Below are 23286 nucleotides of genomic sequence, written 5' to 3'. Positions count from 1 at the left end.
TGAGGTACTCTGTAGATGCAATAGTTTAAAATCTTGATCCTACAAAAACTTCTCGTTCACACATATTTATCTTTGTTTATGACGATGGCATAACAGTCAAAAAACGGTTTGTAAAAGAATAATTACTGTGGAATATTACACCAGTAGCATGTAATTTTTCATTCACAGTGTTTCGTTTAATTGATATAAAATATCGTCAGCTCACTGTAATAAAAACATATTTACTATTTGAATTACTTTGTAGATCTAAAAACAGTTCGTTGCTACAGACGTTGATTTTACTTACGTTATATTTTATGTCAGCTGTTCGGTGATATCAGCAAACGTCGTCTGCTCTCAGGTTTTTCAGTTATTTTGTCGTTGGGCACTGCTGTTTCCGGTCTAATCCCACAGTGCTTTGCAGAACTATACATTTCTTGGTGTTAAAAAGAGACACAGTGTAGAGATATTTCAGGGTATACAGGACGTGTTAAAAAAAATACTTGATCAGTTCTTGTTTGACGACACTTCTCGCCGATACTGAAGTTTTTTTGTACTGGCCTGTCTGTTCTCTATCTGCAGTTGATGCCTCACAAGGATACTTCCCCACCTCATCAACTCAGGGAATGTAACAGAAAGTAATCAGGTATCGTGGATGCCGATTAAACGTTGATCTACAGGGTGACAGTTGTATACATGAAATAAAATCGTCATAATTTCTGAACGGTTTTCGTTAGGACGTTCAAACTTCACCGTCGGCTCCGGGGTATGATGGGAATTAATAGGCGCATGCGCACGCGCCTTCTTGATGTCGGCCATTTTCACGTGACAATTGGCGCATTTGGGGGACTGAGAATCCGCATTTCGCGATCGAGAAGTTCCTTCACCCTCAATGGGTGACTGTGTGGTGTGCAATGTCCAGCCACGGAATAATGGGTGCGACATTCCTTGATAGCACGGTGACTTCTGAACAGAACGTGAAGGTTTTGGAAGATGATTTCATCCTGGTTATCCAAAGTGACTGATTTCGACGAGATGTGGTTTATGCAAGACGGAGCTCGGCCCCACCGATGCAGGAGAGTGTTTATTGTCCTGGAGGAGTACTTTTGGGACCGCATTCTGGCTCTGGGGTACTCAGAGGCCACTGGTATGGGCCTCGATTGGCCACCATATTCTCAGGATGTGAACACATGCGACTCCTTTTTGTGGGTCTAAATTTAAGAGAACAGTTTCCTGCCCCAACGATGCAGGAGAGTGTTTATTGTCCTGGAGGAGCACTTTGGGGACCGCATTCTGGCTCTGGGGTACTCAGAGGCCACTGGCATTGGCCTCGATTGGCCGACATATTCTCCGGATGATAAGAACACGTGACTCCTTTTCGTGGGTCGACATTTAAGAAAAGTTGCAGAGCAATAACCCCAAAACCAGTGCCGAGCTGAAAATAGGAATTCAGGCGGTCATGGACAGCATCGATGTCCTGACACTTCAGCGGGTCATGCAGAATTTCGCTATTAATCTGCGCCACGTCATCACCAATGGTGGAAGGCATATCGAACATGTCATAACCTAAATCGGAATATCTGTAGTGACGTTTGCATGTTGACTAATGTGTGTGACGCCGTAATTTGTAACTAATGTACGTTTCTTTCATATAGCTCAAGAATTGTCACCCTGTAAGTTTGTTGACCCTCTATGTAGGGAAAGACTGACATAAAGACTGACAAGCTTTCACCAATCTTGTGTTCACATGACGCAGTGCTCTAGCCCAGATGTGAAGTACTCGTCTTGAAAATTTGTGCAGATTTATTTGATCCTCAGAGTATAGTATGACAGTCACGTAGCGGTAGCTGTTGTTTTCAGTCTGAAGACTGATCTGATGTACATCTCTACGCTGGTCTGTCCCTTGCAAGGCACTTCATCACTACCGCACCCTAATTCCATTTGTATTCATGCCTAGGTCTCACTGTACATTTTTATCATCTACACGTCCCTCAGTTACCAAAGTGTGGACTTCCTGATTCTTCAGGACGTTCCTTGTCAACCGAGTCCCTCTCTGAGTCAGTTTGTGCCATAAATTTCTTTCCTCTGCAGTTAGATTCAGCACCTCGTGACTATTTATCGGATCTATCCATCTTATCTTCAGCATTCTTCTCCAACATTACATTCCAAAAGCTTCTCTTCTTGTCTAACAATTTATCGTCCATATTTCACTTCCCTGTAAGGCTACACTCTAGATGAAGACTACCTAACACTTAAATTTATATTCGATGTTAGCAAATTTCTCATTTTCAGAAACGTTTTTCTTCTGTGCACAATGCGTTTATAAACTAGTTATACCAATCATCATCATCATAAACTAAAGGCTATGCCTTGACGATTTAGCCACGTTCCTCTCTCCATTGTCATCCTCATCAATTCTTCATACGATTTTATCACCATATCTTCTTTGATGTTATTAAAATACGTTGCTGTTGATCTGCCTCTTGGTTTTTTCCCTAAAACTTTTCCTTCAAATACATTCTTTAGCAACTGATTGTGTCTCATTATGTGCCCTATCATTTTTGATTTTCTTCTTCCTATTTAATTTAGCAGCGTTCTGTTTTCATTCACTTAAGACCTATTCATTAGTTTTTCTATATACCCAGCTTGTTTTCGTCATTCCTCTCCATATCCACATTTCCATTGCTTCGAGTCTCTTTTTCTCTGCCTTTCCCAGAGTCCACGCTTCACATCCGTGTGTTAAGACACTCCAGACAAAAGTTTTGGCAAACTCTTTCCTACTTTCTAGGCTTATACGATTGTCTGCTAGTAAATTCCTTTTATTTTGGAAAGCTAGCTTTGCCAAGGCCATTCTTCTCTTTATATCTGTGATACATTTATTGTCGTCAGTGATTGTGCTCCCCAAATAACAGAAGTTATGCCAAAGGAATCTTTAATAGTGAAAAGGGTAAATAACTTACAGAAATATTTGGTACAGTACTGAATGCAGCATACCTTCAAGTTTTACTGCCGCCTAACACTGTCTGCGCCCAACATTACCGCCAGGTGGCATGCGCGAATGAGTTATTCCAACAATCACCACGGAGCCGTACAATAGTGCAGAGTGTGCGCAGGGTTGTTTGTTGTTTCACGAGTTAAAATTCGCTGCTACACTTGACACACAAATCAGGACTAAACATCGCAAGACAAGCCACCACTTCGAAGGAATCGTTACTTATGGCGCGGTACCCCTCATCGTTTATGAAGTTGTCCGCATACCTACGCAGGAATGTGTCGACTTGCATCGGACGCGGTGGAACAATATCCTGCCAGCCATAATCACCTGATTCAGCCCACATGGACTTCTGTTTGTTTCTCCTCCTCTGGGAAACGTCGATGAGCTGCGACAACATAACAGGAGGAGTTGCCACCATACACCGAGACTTGCTTCATAGGAAATTTGCCAGGGAATTAATTGCAGATGGGAAATGTGTCGCGTTACAGAAGGTAGCACCATTGATAATTAATTAATAAAACGAAGATACTCTACTGAATGGTGTATCAAACGTTTCTGTAAATTTTCTGTAATTCGTTTTCATAAGGATTCTTTCGTGTAACTACACTACTGGCCATTAAAATTGCTACACCAAGAAGAAATGCAGATGATAAACGGGTATTCATTGGACAAATATATTATACTAGAACTGACATGCGATTACATTTTGACGCAATATGGGTGCATAGATCCTGAGAAATCAGTACTCAGAACAACCACCTCTGGCCGTAATAACGGCCTTAATACGCCTGGGCATTGAGTCAAACAGATCTTGGATGGCGTGTAAGGTACAGCTGTCCATGCAGCTTCAACACGATACCACAGTTCATCAATAGTAATGACTGGCGTATTGTGACGAGGCAGTTGCTCGGCCACCATTGACCAGACGTTTTCAATTGGTGAGAGATCTGGAGAATGTGTTGGCCAGGGCAGCAGTCGAACATTTCCTGTGTCCAGAAAGGCCCGTACAGGACCTGCAACATGCGGTCGTGCATTATCCTGCTGAAATGTAGGGTTTGGCAGGGATCGAATGAAGGGTAGAGCCACGGTTCGTAACACATCTGAAATGTAACGTCCACTATTCAAAGTGTCGTCAATGCGAACAAGAGGTGACCGAGACGTGTAACCAATGGCACCCCATACCATCACGCCGGGTGGTACGCCAGTATGGCGATGACGAATACACGCTTCCAATGTGCGTTCACCGCAATGTCGCCAAACACGGATGCGACCATCATGATGCTGGAAACAGAACCTGGATTCATCCGAAAAAACGACGTTTTACCATTCGTGGACCCAGGTTCGTCGTTGAGTACACCATCGCAGGCGCTCCTGCCTGTGATGCAGCGTCAAGGGTAACCGCAACGATAGTCTCCGAGCTCATAGTCCATGCTGCTGCAAACGTCGTCGAGCTGTTCGTACAGATGGTGGCTGTCTTGCAAACGTCCCCATCTGTTGACTCAGGGATCGAGACGTGGCTGCACGATCCGTTACAGCCATGCGGAAAAGATGCCTGTCATCTCGACTGCTAGTGATACGAGGCCGTTGGGATCCAGCACGGCGTTCCGTATTACCCTCCTGAACCCACCGATTCCATATTCTGCTAACAGTCATTGGATCTCGACCAACGCGAGCAGCAATGTCGCTATAGGGTAAACCGCAATCGCGATAGGCTACAATCCGACCTTTATCAAAGTGGGAAACGTGATGATACGCATTCCTCCTCCTTACACGAGGCATCACAATAACGTTTCACCAGGCAACGCAGGTCAACTGCTGCTTGTGTATGAGAAATCGGTTGGAAACTTTCCTCATCTCAGCACGTTGTAGGTGTCGCCACCGGCGCCAACCTTGTGTGAATGCTCTGAAAAGCTAATCATTTGCATATCACAGCATCTTCTTCCTGTCGGTTAAATTTCGCGTCTGTAGCATGTTGTCTTCGTGGTGTAGCAATTTTAATGGCCAGTAGTGTAATTTATAAACACCCTTTATTGTCATCATTAGTTATTTTGCTACCCAAATGTCGAAACTCAAGTAGTACGTTTAATGCCTCATTTTGTAAGCTGGCACCCTCACATGTCCTGATTTAATGTGACTCCATTTAAGTACCCATGCAGAATGTTTGTTGATGTACTTCAAGACACTTTCCATTCTATTCGAATGCTCTTCTAAGTCCTCAGCCATCTCCGACAGAACTAGACTGTCACCGTGAAACTTTAAAAGTTTTAGTTTTCTCTGCTTTAATTCGCTTTCTAATTTCTCCTCGGTTTCCTTTACAGCTTGCTCAGGACCAGGTGAAATAACTTAGGGGGTAGACAACAAAACTGACGTCCTACTCCACAGTGTGTTCACTTTAATGCGTTCGATTCTCATTGGTGGCGTCTCCTTTCTGTACCAGCAGCGGTACTCTGCAGAGGAACGTTTCGATTTGAAAAGAAGTGTTGGCGTCGAAAAATACGCCAGGGAGGCAAAGGAACTGGAGACGTGTCACTACGCCGAATTCCACGTCCCGCACCACTGCTTTGCTGGCGGCAGGACCTCCAGTTTATTCTGCCGACACCTCCTCCGCGCAGCTGTTTGCTTATTTACACAGCGCCGCCGACTTATGTACTCTGCCCGTCAATAAGATGCTACAACTGGTTTCCTCTCGTCGCTCTCTATACAGTCCGCGCGTGCGTGGGAGAATAGGGTACCCACACTCTCTCCCTAGCGTCGCGGTTTCCGTCGACAATGTGTTACCTGGGAAGAGCACATATTTGATCCCAGTGGAGGCACAGGCGTCGACAAATGCGTCCGCCCTGGACCGAGGAAGGAGAAGGGACAGTAAAAAAGAAATAAGCACAGGAAAAAAGAAGACAAATTTTATTTGCTTACACACGTACGCGAAAGGATACATCAGCGCGACAACTAGAAAGGTAACGCAGGTACAAGTAAACACGGTTAAGATATCTCTAGATAGCGCCGATACTGCAGAATACATTCACGCAGGGTCGGGTTGTGTTGCAGGGGTTTGCAGAGTGGCTTCGTGGTAATGAGGTGTCGGGAGGGTAGTTCGGTTTCATTACTTTTTTTCTATTTATCCTACTTTTTGGGACGTTTGTTGGGAAGGTCTGGGGGAACGCTGGGAGGCCGCAGAGACGTTGAAAGCCGTCGTTTTGTTTTTCCCCTTCCGGCTTTTCATATTATGGCAGCACTGGCTCCGCTGGCGCGGGACTTCCCCTCAGCAGACGTAGTTCGTCACTCGGCCGCTGCGCGCGCCATTGCTCCCTGGCTCTGTGAACAAAATGTAGAGCGAAGTAGGATAAAATTTTGGACAGTTTTTCCTTTTTTATTTACTGTTACTTTAATTCCTCACGAGGGACGGGTTGGCAGCAGGTCAAACAATTCTTCACACAAGAGCTTTAAATATTAAATAAACGTTTTCATACATATCAAAAAGAAATGAACAATAACAATGTCAAATCAAAGAGAAAAACAACACACACACCCATGCCCGAGGGAGGACTCGAACCTCCGACGGGAGCGGCAAGAATAGTAAGCGAGTGTTTAAAGGTGATAGCTTAGAGTTTATTAGGCGAAGAACAAATGGGATTTCAGAGTGGCAGACCGACAACAGATAGAGTATTTATAATAAAACAAATAATCGAAAAGCGGAGAAATTGTATTGGTGAAACTTATTTAGCGTTCATTGACATCGCTAAGGCAATCGATAATATTGAAAGAAACAAACTCTGAAGAATTACAAGAGAAAGAGGATATCCAGAATGCCTAATAAACGTTTTAAGAAGTCTGTACAAACACACGACTGTAATTTTAGATATAAATGGCACTCTAACACAGATTATGGCCACAAGTAAAAGACTAAGACAAGAGTGCAGCATATCACCCACACTTTTCAGCATTTATTTAGAAGATGCAATTGTGAATGGAAGGAAATTTTTAATGGAGGGATTCAGATTAACATTAATGTCATACGCAGATGACGCCACACTGCTGGAGAATAATGAAGAAGATCTACAAAGGGGACTAAATTTATTAAGTACGTTTTGAGAAGAGTACCATTTGACGGTTTCAAAAAAAAGACAAAATCATTGGGTTTCAAAGGGAAATACCCTCTATGGATAGAATTTTGTGGTCTACAATAGAACTATAGAAAAAGTCAAACTTTTAACTATTTAGGTTGTGATATCACACATGAGTATGACGAAGACATAGAGAAGAAATTTGCAAAGTTTTGGAATATATGTGGAACAATAAACAGATGTCTGAAAAATTAAAAAGGAGGAAAGAAAGAAGATTGAAATTTTATCGTGGGTTACAAGTAAACGTCAAGAAAGTCGTCTAGATGCAACGCAGATGAGGTTTTCCAGAGTAGTAAAGGGATGCACAAGAGCCAAGAGATTTCGAAATTCGAAAATTAGGTAAGAACTGAATATCTTTAGCATTCTCAGTAAAATGTAAGAAAATAGGAGAAACCAGACTGAACACCTCTAAAGAATGAGTGCAGAAAAATTACCTCTCCAAATCAGAAGATTTAAGCCAGTTGGGAGAAGTAGTCAAGGAAGACTGAGGATGGGTACCATAACAGGAAATACAAAAAAAGGACCCAACGCTTGAGGCGAAGATGATGAAGAAGAAGAAGATGACGTTAAAAGAAATGGGCTTAAAATCTGTTTTTAGAAGCATATGTTGGTTATCAGATTTTGTGGTTTTTGAAACATTTGCAGAAGATGTTACAGAACATCTACATTACTAAATGGCTAACCAAGTCCATGGTTCATGGTTTGTGGTGCAGAGCCCCATTTGCAGATTACCTGTCAAATGGCTTTCAGGGCTAACAAAAACTTAATTTCAATTTTTGATGTTATTATTGGCCGAATATAAAAAATAAAATTCATTAGAGGTTATAATGATCGAATATTAAATGCATTGAATAACTAAACATCACTCATTGGGATATTTTGAGACCTCCCATGACTTTTGATTGTGTGAATCATGAAATTCTTCTAGATAAGCTTAAGTATTGTGGAATGAGTGGGACAGTGCACACATCATTTAATTCACATTTAACTGGAAGAATGCAGAAGGTTGAAAGTAACAGTACAGATAGTCTGCAAAAATCAACAGATTCTTCTAACTGGGGAGGTATTAAGAATGGTGTCCCGCAGGATTCAGTCTTGGGTCCCTTATTGCTCTAAATATATGTTAATGACTTGCTACTCTATATTCATGAAGATGCAAAGCTAGTTCTTTTCGCTGATGATACAAGTATAGTAATCAACAAGCAAGAATCACTGAGGAAATTGTAAACAATGTCTTTCAGAAAATTATTAAGTGTTCTCTGCAAATGGACTCTCCCAAAATTTTGAGAAAACACAGTTTATACAATTCTGTACAGTAGCATAATACCATTGATAAATATAGACTATGAACAGAACTCTGTTGCTAAGGCAGAATATTCAAAATTTATGGGTGTGCACATTCATGACAAATTGAACTGGAAGCAACACATCAATGATCTGCTGAAACGGTTAGGTTCAGCTACTTATGCTACTAGGATTATTGCAAATTTTGGTGATAAACATATCAGTAAATTAGGCTACTATGTCTATTTTCATTCACTGCTTTCATATGGCATCATATTTTGGGGCAATTCGTCATTAAGAGAGAAAGTATTCATTGCACAAAAGCAATAATAATAGCTGGAGCTCACCCAAGATCACCTTGCAGACATTTATTTAAGGACCTCGGAATATTCACAGTACCTTCGCAATACATATATTCACTTATGAAATTTGTTGTTAATAACCCATCCCAATTCGAAAATAACAGCGAAGTGCATAGCTGCATCACGAGAAGAAAGGATGATTTTCACTACTCTGGATTAAATCTCACTTTGGCCCAGAAAGAGGTGAATTATGCTGCCACAAAAATCTTTGGTCATTTGCCAAATAGCATTAAAAATCTGACTGATAGCCGACAAACATTTAAAAGCAAATTAAAAGAATTTCTGAATGCCAACTCCTTCTACTCACTGATGAATTTTTTAATATGAAGTAGTAACTGTAAAAAAATTGCTTAGAGTAAAGAAAACTTATGTTAAAGTAACACGTTCCACATCATTATGAAATGTCGTATTCATGGTCTATGGAACAAGTATTAACGTATGTATGTATGTATGTATGTATGTATGTCAATTATTACAGCCAGAAAAAGTATGTATATGTTTTGAGACAGAGTAACTCATTCCGCGTGAATTATCTACACTGTATTCATGAGGTATTTGAGAGTACTTAGCGACTTGCAACAACCTTTACACATAATTTGAAAGCTTTTCAAGGTTTTTTGTCTGTTATATAAGCACTCTAAGGGAAAAAAGAAAAACCACGCTAGACGAAGAATTTATCGGAATGGAACGGTACCCGGTATATGTAATGTGCATGTACAGAAAAATAAATGATTACAATTTCAGAAAAATTGGATGATTTATTTAAGAGAGATAACGTCACAAATTGAGGCAGTCAACAACGCGTTGGTCAATTTCAGAAAAATTGGATGATTTATTTAAGAGAAATAACTTCACAAATTGAGGCAGTCAACAACGCGTTGGTCCTTCTCTGACCCTTATGCAAGCACTTATTCACCTTGGAATTGACTGACGTTTATTGGATGCTCTCCCGAGGGATATCGTGCCAAATACTGTCCAACTGGAACGTTCTATCGTCAAAATATGAGATAATGTTCCAAAAGTTCACGATTGTGAAGAGATACGGCGACGTTGCTAGCCAAGGTAAGTTTTGGGAAGCACGAAGAGAAGGAGTGGAAACGCTCGTCGCGTGCAGAAGGGCATTATTTTGCCGAAATGTAGGCCCAGGCTGGTTTGCCATTTATAATGGTACCCCTTTGGTTGTCACCTGCGGCACCCTTACACCACAACTGTGCATCAACGACATTGTACGCCCCATTTCATTGCCTTTCATGGCAAACCACTCTGGGCTTGCATTTCAGAAAGATAATACCCGCCTGCACACAGCCAGAGTTTCTACTGCTTGTCTTGGTGCTCGCCAAACCCTACTTTGGATGATTTCTCCCAGTTGAGAACGTCAGGACCATTATGTACACCGCCCTCCATGCTGCTTAGGAATTCGACAGTCTAACGCGCCAACTGGACATAATTTGGCATAACCTGCCTCAGGAGGACACCCAACAACTCCATCAATAAGTTCAAGCCTACTAACTGCTTGTGTAAGGATCAGGCCTGGAGCCTGGACCAACTCGCTAGCCGCACAAGCGGGATTTTGAGAATGGAAGGACGGGAGACTACTGCTCAGAGTGAAAAGTTCGCGAGGTTGAGAGGCAGCTTTCCTCACTACTGTTGAACCTGCTCTGTCAAAGATAAAAATGACAGAAATAAAAGAAAGGTTCATGACTGAGGTTAAAATCCAGAGTGAGAAAATGCCAATGATAAGATTCGCTTATGACAATACTATTATTAGAGAAAACTGAGAAAGAACTATAGGCCCTTTTGAATGGAATGATCTGTTTACTGAGCACAGACAATAGAAAAGCGGAAATAATGAGCAGTGAATGGCAAGCTACAAGAACCCGAAACCACGAACTTGTAGACAATCCAACAGTTCCATTTCCAGCCTACCACCAACTGAGGGAGGTGTGGGTGCAGTTAAACAGATATCGGACTGCAGAGGGTAGGTGCAAATACAAGATGCACAAGTGGGGCTTTTCAAGTGACAGTGTGTGTGACTGTGGTGACACCCAAACAATGAGCCACATTGTGAATGAATGTCCAGTCAGACGCTTCCCTGGTGGCATTGAGAAGCTCCATCAAGCATCCCACGAGGCACTCCGCTGGATCGAGTCCATCAACATCCGAGCGTAGTCTGAGCCGTTTTAAAACTTGTGTACTGTATATAATTTCACATGTTCATTTTTATATATATTTCTTTGTTTTGCTAAATGTGTATTACTGTAATTGATGCATACGATAATAATAATAATAATAATAACAATAATGAGCAGTAGCAGAAATAATATTGGTGATAAACTTGACATCAAAATTTGAGACAACGAAGTTTACAAAGTGATGGAATTCTGGTTCTGTGGAAGCAGAATAACTCGTGTCTGGGTTGGTAAGAACGACGTAGCACTCGTTTATGAACAAGCACGAACAAAGCACTTTACATTGATGCTTGTGGTGTCACCGCCAGACACCGCACTTGCTAGGTGGTAGCTTTTAAATCGGCCGCGGTCCGTCAGTATACGTCGGACCCGCGTGTCGCCACTATCAGTGATTGCAGACCGAGCGCCGCCACACGGGCAGGTCTAGTCTAGAGAGACTCCCTAGCACTCGCCCCAGTTGTACAGCCGACTTTGCTAGAAATAGTTCACTGTCTACATACGCTCACAATTGCAGAGACGACAGTTTAGCATAGTCTTCAGCTACGTCATTTGCTACGACCTAGCAAGGCGCTCTATTCAGTTACTATAAGTACTAATCTTCAAGAATGTATTCTGAACAGATAATATTGTGAATCATGTACTGTCAAGAGCGACGTTCATCCTTAATCGATTAAAGTTAAGTATCAAACTAATTATGTCCGCTTTCTGAATTCTCATTCCTTGTCATGTTCCAGACCTCACGTCAGTATAGTTCTTCCCTCGCGTGCATTTCGGCCTCCACTCGTAATACGGTGTTGGCTCTTATGCTAACACAAAAATGCTCATATGAGAAAATTGCTATTATTATGTTATGGTCGTCAGCTATGTTGTCCTTCTTATGTACTCTTACATTTTATCTGTAGACATGGTCTGCTGGCCGGCCGTAGTGGCCGAGCGGTTCTAGGCGCTACAGTCTGGAACCGCGAGACCGCTACGGTCGCAGGTTCGAATCCTGCTTCGGGCATGGACGTGTGTGATGTCCTTAGGTTAGTTAGGTTTAAGTAGTTCTAAGTTATAGGGGACTGATGACCACAGCAGTTAAGTCCCATAGTGCTCAGAGCTATTTGAACCATTTGAACCATGGTCTGCAGCCCCCTCTCTGTACCCATCCCCTCGCTCTTTATCCACCTATCCCACTCCTCTCTCTATCCATTTCCCGTGTCCCTGTCCATCACCTTCACCCCTCCCTCTTTTTGTCCATCTCCTTTTTCCCCCTTCTCTTTGTCCACCTTCTCCTCACTCTCCCTCCCTGTTCATCTCATCCCCTTTCCTTCTGTGTGCATCTCCTCCTCTCCCTCTCTCAATCTACTACTTTCCAGCTGTCCATCTCCTCCTGCCCCTATCTTTGTCAGTCTTGTGCTACTCCTGTCTCTGCCCACCTCCGCCTTCCCCCTCTCCCTCTCCATCTCGTTATTCCCTTCTCCCTGCTCATCTCCTCCCCTTCTCTTTCTGCGTCCATCTCCTCCTCTCTCTCCCTTTGCATTTCGCCCTACCCTATCTCTGTGCATCTCCTCCTACCTGTGCCTATCTTCTCCTTCCCCCTCGCTGTTTGTCCATCTCCTCGTCCTCCTTCCACACTCTATGTTATCATGCTCACCCCAATATAAGGCTGGTGTCTCTTAGCTCTGCAGTATTACTTTCCAGATTGTAGCTAACGTGAGTACCAAATTTGGCTGAAATCGTTCCAGGCGTATAGGATGAGCTTTTTACCCGTGACTTTGCTTGTATTACGCATCTCAAATATATTTTACACATAATTTAACATATTTAGTTTTCATTTGTACAAATATTTCACCTGTATGTCTGGCACATTCCGTCCTGCTGTTTCATTTTCACACAGTTCAATGTTTCTGACGTCCTTTTTCCTGAACTCTCTTGAGATAAGTGTCATAAAATGACATTCAGTTGTACATCTGAATATTGTTTCCAGAATGTGTCACGAATACAGTTAGTAGTAAGTAAGTAGTAAATTAAAACACCACGAGTCAATTTTTACGGCATGAACACCGAAAAGGTATAAGAGGTAAATTTTTTTCCTTTCGTCATTTTGTAGGGGTTTTGAGCGAGAAAAAGTTTGGTGGAGATTTGAGATTATGAGTAAAGTGTTTTCAAGTCACCAAATGCGCTGATTCTCAAATACTGGATGGCTAAAGTGTGGGTATTGTCGCGTTGTGGGCTACACTACCTTTATATCCGCACGACCACTTCTAGGTACGTCCTCCTTACCCCCACAGCGGTTCTTTCCAGAGAGAAAGTGAGGCGCGTATCGAGTGTAGCTGAAGTCGGGTCAGTGGTTTACGAGGAGACGTGGAACATACGTACACCCACATTTATAATACTGTGTGTACGGATGTGCAATCAAGATGAGCAACGCAAACGGTATCCTTACTGAGCACCTGTAACGTTAAGCTAAGAACGTGGTGGGCTGCCCTGTGACACTGGTGTATGCGTTCTGTTCTGTTCTGCGCACGCCTCCAGAAACAACGGTGTACTGACCAGCAGCTGCAGCAGGTCGATGGCCGGGGGCTGTCCAGACATGAGCAGCACCGCCCCCGCCTGCCGCCGCCCGCCCGCCTCCGGGACGCCTTCCGCCTCCACCGCCTCCGGCCTGGAACACGCGGAAACCTTGTCAGCAGTGCATCGTTTTCTGCGCACGTCACTTAAATATTAGAAAGAGCTCGTATCGTTTTGGGAAGCATTAGACAGAGAGGCACGCCGCACCACGTACTACAGAGCAATTCAACAAATGTAACAAGACTCCGAAGTTGCCGTTGTCACTGCCAAAGAGAGAATGTTAGAGTAATGACAAATCCAGGCTTATAACAAGGATGCTGTTCGTATCTGATATTTACTAATATCTACGCTGTTAATATGTAGAGGCAATGACTGAATGGAAGAGAGTTTCACACCCATAACCTTAACCAACGGAACTATATAATGACATCTGCGTTTGCTAATGTTTGCTAATATCCAATCTGTTATAGCTGAGCCCAAAGAAATTTGAAAATAAAATATTACTACCAAGACCTGTAACTTATCGATCTAGACAAAAAATGTCATGGATTTTAAAGATCAAGTTGGTAGAATTATAACAAACGACCACAAAATAAAAAGAAAGTAAATGAATCCAACTTCTTGGAAAATACCATCTCTTTCAGAATCGAAAATCACATACCGAAAAATATTGAAAGATTCAATCATATTAATAAGATTAATACAGAACAGTCAATAAAAATGTGAGGAAAGAAGTACTAATAAAGTTCTAGAAAACAATGGCAATGCTAGCTACACGATACATGAGAATATGGCAGTGAGACTCGATCAATAACAATTGGAAATTAACGAAGAACGTGTTACGCGACTTTTCTTACGAAATTGTCTCGTAACTAATATAAAACACGGAATACGAGGGCCGTTCAATACGTAACGCAACATATTTTTTCCCGGTGAAATTCGGAATTTGTTGTGAAACATGGAGAAATATTTTCGCTTCAGCGCCTATAGTTTCATGAAGTTCCGATAGGTGGCTTCGCTTCATGTAGCATTCAAAATGGAGTCTGCAACAGAGGTGCGTTCCAAGCAGGAAACTGTCACCGAGTTTCTACTGGCGGAAAGCCAGAGCATCGCAGATATTCGTAGACGCTTGCAGAATGTCTACGGAGACCTGGCAGTGAACAAAAGCACGGCGAGTCGCCGGGCGAGGCCTGTTTCCCTATCGCAACAATGTCGCGCTAACCTGTCCGCTCTCCCTCTCGCTGGCCAGCCGCACACAGGTGTGGCTCCTGCAGTACTGGAACGTGCGGACACTCTCATTCGAGGTGATCGAAGTATTGCAGTCAGACACTTCGGTTAAAACTGGGCATCTCTGTTGCTAGCCCTGTCCATCAACTGGTATTCTCAAAGGTGTGTGTTCCTGGCTCCCTTGCCGCCTAACAGCACATCATTAAGAGCAACAAAGGACGATCTCTTCGGATTTGCTTGCGCATTACGAGGCGGATAGTGACAACTTTTTGTCGGACTCGCTCGTCACAGGCATTGAAACATGGGTTCATCACTTCCAACCTGAAAAAACCGAAACCCATGGAGTGGCGCCACATCACACTTCAGAGTTGATCGTTGCGCCACGAGGAGGACATCGAGCACATTAACGGCCACGAGAGTCCCACAAGACCGTCAACATGACCTTACCAGGTGAAGATGCGTCTTTGAACTTTTTGTTCCGGTTCGAAGTTACGAACCAATGTTTCATCGCCTGTGACGACGTTCGAGAAAAAACGGTCACGATGAACTTCGCAACGCACAAGCAATTCAGCACATACGGCCCTTCGCTGCTCTGTAGTCTTCACCTAAGCGGCGGGGGACCCAGCGGCCACATACCTTTGGGAACCACAACTGATGAAAGAGTGTGTCGGCACTACCGACAGAGGCATCCAGCTGAGCAGTGATGTAGTGTAGTGTCCGCACGTCCCAACACCGCAGTCAGAGCTGTGCGGCATGCGGGATGTTTGCGTGACCTATCTACGAGAATGACAAGACGCCTCGCCCAACGACTCACCGTGCTTTTGTTCACTGCCAGGTCTCCGCAGACATTCTGCAAGCGCTTATGAATATCTGCAATGCTCTGGTTTTCCGCCGAAGAGAACTCTGCTCGGAACATTCCTCCCGTTATAGACGCTATTTTGAAGGTTACGTATAGGGCCGCCACCAGTCGCAGCTTCACGGAACTTTCGGGGCTGGAGGAGGAATATTTCGAGACGTCTCACAACAAGTTCCGCATTTTCTGAAGACAAATTATCCGAGGAAAACAGTGTCCTGCATTCCTTTTTGAATGTACCTCCTAGAACGTGCCTGACACCCCTTAAAGCTCTTATTTCTTCTCGCTGACTTTTAGTTACCTTTCTTGGTTCCCTTCTACGTCTACATCTACATACATACTCCGCAATCCACCATACGGTGCGTGGCGGAGGGTACCTCGTACCACAACTAGCATCTTCTCTCCCTGTTACACTCCCAAACAGATTGAGGGAAAAATGACTGCCTGTATGCCTCTGTACGAGCCCTAATCTCTCTTATCTTTGTGGTCTTTCCGCGAAATGCAAGTTGGCGGCAGTAAAATTGTACTGCAGTCAGCCTCAAATGCCTCCTTTCCTCCAGAGACTCCCACCCGAGTTCCTGAAGCATCTCCGTAACACTCGCGTGATGATCAAACCTACCAGTAACAAATGTAGCAGCCCGCCTATGAAATGCTTTTATGTCCTCCCTCAATCCGACCTGATAGGGATCCCAAACGCTCGTGCAGAATTCAAGACGAGGTCGTATTAGTGTTTTATAAGTGGTGTCCTTTACAGATGAACCACATCTTCCCAAAATTCTACCAATGAACCGAAGACGGCTATCCGCCTTCCCCACAACTGCCATTACATGCTTGTCACACTTCATATCGCTCTGCAATGTTACCCCCTTCACAGCTTACTTCATGTGGAGACTCAAAACATAGGGGATAGGCTACTACAGTTACCCGCTTGTCTCGATTTCTCACTGCTTCTGTCTCCAACGTCGTTTTCGAGTCTTACCTCGTGAGAAACCTCGCTCTGTTTGCCGTACCCCTGTACAGGGCTGCCACCTCTAACAAACACACAGACGCAGCGAGACGCAACTGGCGACTCACCCCTCGTCGAGCAGCGGCTGGTTGGGAGCCGCCTGCCCCCGGCGCACGCCCCTGGCGCCGACGCCGCCCCCCACGTCGTCGACGTCCGCGTCACCGGCGGCCACCTGCCACAGCGCCGCCGCCGCCGGCGCCGCCACCAGCCGCGAGACGGTCCAGCGCGCGTCGTCGGGCACCAGGCCCAGCCGCGGGGATGCCCCGCCGCCGCCGCCGCTGCGCTTGCCGTGCGCTGCAACAGGTTGGCACCACTGTAGCAAGTGCTCCAACTATCTCTCTCCTGCACTTTAGGAATGGGAAAAAGCAACTCGTTAAAACCTACACCGGTATTTTGGTGCTGAATAACTGGTATTTTTCTTTGTTTGTTTCGTCTGGGTTGTAACAGATTTTTTTCGTTTTTCTCCAATGTTGTTGTTGTTGTTGTTGTCTTCAGTCCTGAGACTGGTTTGATGCAGCTCTCCATGCTACTCTATCCTGTGTAAGCTTCTTCATATCCCAGTACTTACTGCAGCCTACATCCTTCAGAATCTGCTTAGTGTATTCATCTCTTGGTCTCCCTCTACGATTTTTACCCTCCACGCTGCCCTCCAATACCAAATTGGTGATCCCTTGATGCCTCAGAACATGTCCTACCAACCGATCCCTTCTTCTAGTCAAGTTGTGCCACAAACTCCTCTTCTCCCCAATCCTATTCAGTACCTCCTCACTAGTTATGTGATCTACCCACCTTATCTTCAGCATTCTTCTGTATCACCACATTTCGAAAGCTTCTATTCTCTTCTTGTCCAAACTATTTATCGTCCATGTTTCACTTCCATACATGGCTACACTCCATACAAATACTTTCAGAAACGACTTCCTGAAACTTAAATCTATACTTGATATTAACAAATTCCTCTTCTTCAGAAACGCTTTCCTTGCCACTGCCAGTCTACATTTTATATCCTCTCTACTTCGACCATCATCAGTTATTTTGCTCCCCAAATAGCAAAACTCCTTTACTACTTTAAGTGTCTCATTTCCTAATCTAATTCCCTCAGCATCACCCGACTTAATTCGACTACATTCCATTATCCTCGTTTTGCTTTTGTTGATGTTCATCTTATATCCTCCTTTCAAGACACTGTCCATTCCGTTCAACAGCTCTTCCAAGTCCTTTGCTGTCTCTGACAGAATTACAATGTCATCGGCGAAACTCAACGTTTTTATTTCTTCTCCGTGGACTTTAATATCTACTCCGAATTTTTCTTTTGTTTCCTTTACTGCTTGCTCAATATACAGATCGAATAACATCGGGGAGCCCCCATGAACCATGGACCTTGCCGTTGGTGGGGAGGCTTGCGTGCCTCAGCGATACAGATGGCCGTACCGTAGGTGCAACCACAACGGACGGGTATCTGTTGAGAGGCCAGACAAACATGTGGTTCCTGAAGAGGGGCAGCAGCCTTTTCAGTAGTTGCAGGGGCAACAGTCTGGATGATTGACTGATCTGGCCTTGTAACATTAACCAAAACGGCCTTGCTGTACTGGTACTGCGAACGGCTGAAAGCAAGGGGAAACTACAGCCGCAATTTTTCCCGAGGACATGCAGCTTTACTGTATAGTTAAATGATGATGGCGTCCTCTTGGGTAAAATATTCCGGAGGAAAAATAGTCCCCCATTCGGATCGCCGGGCGGGGACTACTCAGGAGGACGTCGTTATCAGGAGAAAGAAAACTGGCGTTCTACGGATCGGAGCGTGGAATGTCAGATCTCTTAATCGGGCAGGTAGGTTAGAAAATTTAAAAAGGGAAACGGATAAGTTAAAGTTAGATATAGTGGGAATTATTGAAGTTCGGTGGCAGGAGGAACAAGACTTTTGGTCAGGTGATTACAGGGTTATAAATACAAAATCAAATAGGGGTAATGCAGGAGTAGGTTTAATAATGAATAAAAAAATAGTAGTGCGGGTTAGCTACTACAAACAGCATAGTGAACGCATTATTGTGGCCAAGATAGACACAAAGCCCATGCCTGCTACAGTAGTACCAGTTTATATGCCAACTAGCTCTGCAGATGATGAAGAAATAGATGAAATGTATGACGAGATAAAAGAAGTTATTCAGGTAGTGAAGGGAGACGAAAATTTAATAGTCATGGGTGACTGGAATTCGTCAGTAGGAAAAGGGAGAGAAGGAAACATAGTAGGTGAATATGGATTGGGGGGAGAAATGAAAGAGGAAGCCGCCTTGTAGAATTTTGCACAGAGCATAACTTAATCATAGCTAACACCTGGTTCAAGAATCATGATAGAAGGTTGTATACATGGAAGAACCCTGGAGATACTAAAAGGTATCAGATAGATTATATAATGGTAAGACAGAGATTTAGGAACCAGGTTTTAAACTGTAAGACATTTCCAGGGGCAGATATGGATTCTGACCACAATCTATTGGTTATGAACTGCAGATTGAAACTGAAGAAACTGCAAAAAGGTGGGAATCTAAGGAGATGGGACCTGGGTAAACTGAAAGAACTAGAGGTTGTAGAGAGTTTCAGAGAGAACATAAGGGAACAATTGACAGGAATGGGGGAAAGAAATACGGTAGAAGAAGAATGGGTAGCTTTGAGGGATGAAGTAGTAAAGGCAGCAGAGGATCAAATACGTAAAAAGACGAGGGCTAGTAGAAATCCTTGGGTAACAGAAGAAATATTGAATTTAATTGATGAAAGGAGAAAATATAAAAATGCAGTAAATGAAGCAGGCAAAAAGGAATACAAACGTCTCAAAAATGAGATCGACAGGAAGTGCAAAATGGGTAAGCAGGGATGGCTGGAGGAGAAATGTAAGGATGTAGAGGCTTGTCTCACTAGGGGTAAGATAGATACTGCCTACAGGAAAATTAAAGAGACCTTTGGATAGAAGAGAACCACTTGTATGAATATCAAGAGCTCAAATGGTAACCCAGTTCTAAGCAAAGAAGGGAAGGCAGAAAGGTGGAAGGAGTATATAGAGGGTTTATACAAGGGCGATGTACTTGAGGACAATATTATGGAAATGGAAGAGGATGTAGATGAAGACGAAATGGGAGATAAGATACTGCGTGAAGAGTTTGACAGAGCACTGAAAGACCTGAGTCGAAACAAGGCCCCGGGAGTAGACAACATTCAATTAGAACTACTGACAGCCTTGGGAGAGCCAGTCCTGACAAAACTCTACCACCTGGTGAGCAAGATGTATGAGACACGCGAAATACCCTCAAACTTCAAGAAGAATATAATAATTCCAATCCCAAAGAAAGCAGGTGTTGACAGATGTGAAAATTACCGAACTATCAGTTCAATAAGTCACAGCTACAAAATACTAACGCGAATTCTTTGCAGACGATTGGAAAAACTGGTAGAAGCGGACCTCGGGGAAGATCAGTTTGGATTCCGTAGAAATGTTGGAACACGTTAGGCAATACTAACCTTACGACTTATCTTAGAAGAAAGATTAAGAAAAGGCAAACCTACGTTTCTAGCATTTGTAGACTTAGAGAAAGCTTTTGACATTGTTAACTGGAATACTCTCTTTCAAATTCTGAGGGTGGCAGGTATAAAATACAGGGAGCGAAAGGCTATTTACAATTTGTACAGAAATCTGATGGCAGTTATAAGAGTCGAGGGGCATGAAAGGGAAGCAGTGGTTGGGAAAGGAGTGAGACAGGGTTGTAGCCTCTCCCCGATGTTATTCAATCTGTATATTGAGCAAGCAGTAAAGGAAACAAAAGAAAAATTCGGAGTAGGTATTAAAATTCATGGAGAAGAAGTGAAAACTTTGAGGTTCGCCGATGGCATTGTAATTCTGTCAGACACAGAAAAGGACTTGGAAGAGCAGTTGAACGGAATGGACAGTGTCTTGAAAGGAGGATATAAGATGAACATCAACAAAAGCAAAACGAGGATAATGGAATGTAGTCAAATTAAATCGGGTGATGCTGAGGGAATTATATTAGGAAATGAGACACTTACAGTAGGAAAGGAGTTTTGCTATTTAGGGAGTAAAATAACTGATGGTGGTCGAAGTAGAGAGGATATAAAATGTAGACTGGCAATGGCAAGGAAATCGTTTCTGAAGAAGAGAAATTTGTTAACATCGAGTATAGATTTAAGTGTCAGGAAGTCGTTTCTGAAAGTATTTGTATGGAGTGTAGCCATGTACGGAAGTGAATCATGGACGATAACTAGTTTGGACAAGAAGAGAATAGAAGCTTTCGAAATGTGGTGCTACAGAAGAATGCTGAAGATAAGGTGGGTAGATCACGTAACTAATGAGGAGGTATTGAATAGGATTGTGGAGAAGAGAAGTTTGTGGCACAACTTGACTAGAAGAAGGGATCGGTTGGTAGGGCATGTTTTGAGGCATAAAGGGATCACAAATTTAGCATTGGAGGGGAGCATAGAGGGTAAAAATCGTAGAGGGAGACCAAGAGATGAATACACTATGCAGATTCAGAAGGATGTAGGTTGCAGTAGGTACTGGGAGATGAAGAAGCTTGCACAGGATAGAGTAGCATGGAGAGCTGCATCAAACCAGTCTCAGGACTGAAGACCACAACAACAAGAACAACATCGGGGAGAGGCTTCAACCCTGTCTCACTCCCTTTCCAACCGCTGCTTCCCTTTCATGCCCCTCGACTCTTATAACTGCCATCAGATTTCTGTACAAATTGTAAATAGCCTTTCGCTCCCTGTATTTTCCCCTACCACCTTTAGAATTTGAAAGAGAGTATTCAACACTGTCAAAAGCTTTCTCTAATTCTACAAATGCTAGAAATGTAGGTTTGCCTTTCCTTAATCTATTTTCTAAGATAAGTCGTAGAGTCAGTATTGCCTCACGTGCTCCAACATTTCTGCGGAATCCAAACTGATCTTCCCCGAGGTCGGCTTCTACTAGTTTTTCCATTCCCCTGTAAAGAATTCGCGTTAGTATTTTGCAACTGTGACTTATTAAACTGATAGTTCGGTGATTTTCACATCTGTCAACACCTGATTTCTTTGGGAATGGAATTATTATATTCTTCTTGAAGTCTGAGGGTATTTCGCCTGTCTCATACATCTTGCTCACCAGATGGTAGAGTTTTGTCAGGACTGGCTCTCCCAAGGCCGTCAGTAGTGCTAATGGAATGTTGTCTACTCCCGGGGCCTTGTTTCGACTCAGGTCTTTCAGTGCTCTGTCAAACTCTTCACGTAGTATCGTATCTCCCATTTCATCTTCATCTACATCCTCTTCCATTTCCATAATATTCTCCTCAAGTACATCACCCTTATATAGACCCTCTATATACTCCTTCCACCTTTCTACTTTCGCTTCTTTGCTTAGAACTGGGTTTCTATCTGAGCTCCTGATATTCATACAAGTGGTTCTCTTTCCTCCAAAGGTCTCTTTAATTTTCCAGTAGGCAGTATCTATCTTGCCCCTAGTGAGATAAGCAATAATCGCGTAAAAAATTGGATATATCAATTTTTCACAGGAAAAGTGTTCAAATTTTTGTGTTTTAAACTGAGGTGACAAAATACACGGGACACCTAATAATGTGTCGGACCTCCTTTTGCAGTTGCATTGACTCGACAAGTCCCCTGCAGAAATACCGAGCCGTGCTGCCTCTACAGGCGTCCACGACTGCGAAAGTGTTGCCAGTCCAGGTTTTGTGAACGAAATCACCTCTCCGTTGTGTCCCATACATGTTCAACAGGATCATGTGGAGCCATCTTGATTGCCAAATCATTCGCTAGAATTGTCGACAATGTTCTTTTAACCAAACTGGAACAACTGTTGCCCGGTGACGTGGCGCTTAACAATTCCCACGTGGTTCGGAAACATGAAGTTCATGAATGGTTGCAAATGGTGTCCAAGTAGCCGAACGTAACCATTTGCAGTCAATGATCGGTTCAGTTGGACGAGAGGGATGCAGTCCATTTCATGTAAACACAAACCACTCCATTTATGGAGGCACCACCAGCTTGCACAGTCCCTTGTTGACAACTTGGGTCCACGGGTTCGTGGGGTCTACGCAACACTCGCGTCCTACCATCAGCTCTTACCAAATGTAATCGGGACTTACCTGACCAGGCAACGATTTTCCAGTCGTTTAGGTGTAACAACAACGACTCTGTACTATTGTACCTATAAGTATTTCTTTTCATCTGATTTTACGATAAACTTGTGTAACTGATGTTCTGATTTCATTTCTTTTTGTTTCATGCCATTATGTTAAGAAAACTGTAAATAAGTTTCAATGTGAATGGTTATGTTTATGTCAAATGTCAAGTAATATTGTGACAGAACTGAAATGTAACAAATGTTGAGACTGTTGTAAGATGTTTAAAATTGTAACTGTGCGTCCGGTCCATACGTAGGCAATGTGTTAGGATATGCAGAATGCAAAACCTCGGGTGAATACCTGGTCTATCAGGAGTGGTAAAAGGTGGATGGCAGGCGAGCGCGGGGAAATGCGCACGGGCACTGCACGGCACAACGGACACAGTAGTAGTTGGAGTTTGGCACTGGTTTGAGCAACACCTTCTGGAGCGAGGAGGCTCTCCTGGAAGACATGGCTTCACTGAGCCTCGGGTATGCCGTTCCAACGCCCACACAGCATGGCAAAATTCCATAGGCACTAAATGGAAAAG

General features: G+C 43.4%; 2 long non-coding RNA genes across 2 annotated transcripts in view; both read right to left on the bottom strand.

Annotated features, from left to right (window-relative positions):
- Window positions 1-5860: 5860 nt before the first annotated feature.
- On the bottom strand, window positions 5861-16680 carry LOC126428381 (uncharacterized). Its single transcript, XR_007576825.1, has 3 exons — window positions 16638-16680; window positions 13466-13577; window positions 5861-6286 (listed from the first exon to the last, which is right to left on the bottom strand). It is a non-coding gene; the product is annotated as an uncharacterized LOC126428381 (long non-coding RNA).
- A 117-nt stretch (window positions 16681-16797) lies between these two features.
- LOC126428396 (uncharacterized) overlaps window positions 16798-23286 on the bottom strand; it is a 380806-nt gene continuing 374317 nt past the window's right edge. Inside the window, exon 3 of the long non-coding RNA XR_007576826.1 lies at window positions 16798-16863. This is a non-coding gene — a long non-coding RNA (uncharacterized LOC126428396). The remainder of the gene's footprint in view (window positions 16864-23286) is intronic.

The sequence above is a fragment of the Schistocerca serialis genome, chromosome 12, assembly GCF_023864345.2.
Source record: "Schistocerca serialis cubense isolate TAMUIC-IGC-003099 chromosome 12, iqSchSeri2.2, whole genome shotgun sequence".
In the NCBI taxonomy this organism is placed as follows: Eukaryota; Metazoa; Arthropoda; class Insecta; order Orthoptera; family Acrididae; genus Schistocerca; species Schistocerca serialis.
This window is presented reverse-complemented; position numbering and strand designations above follow the sequence as displayed.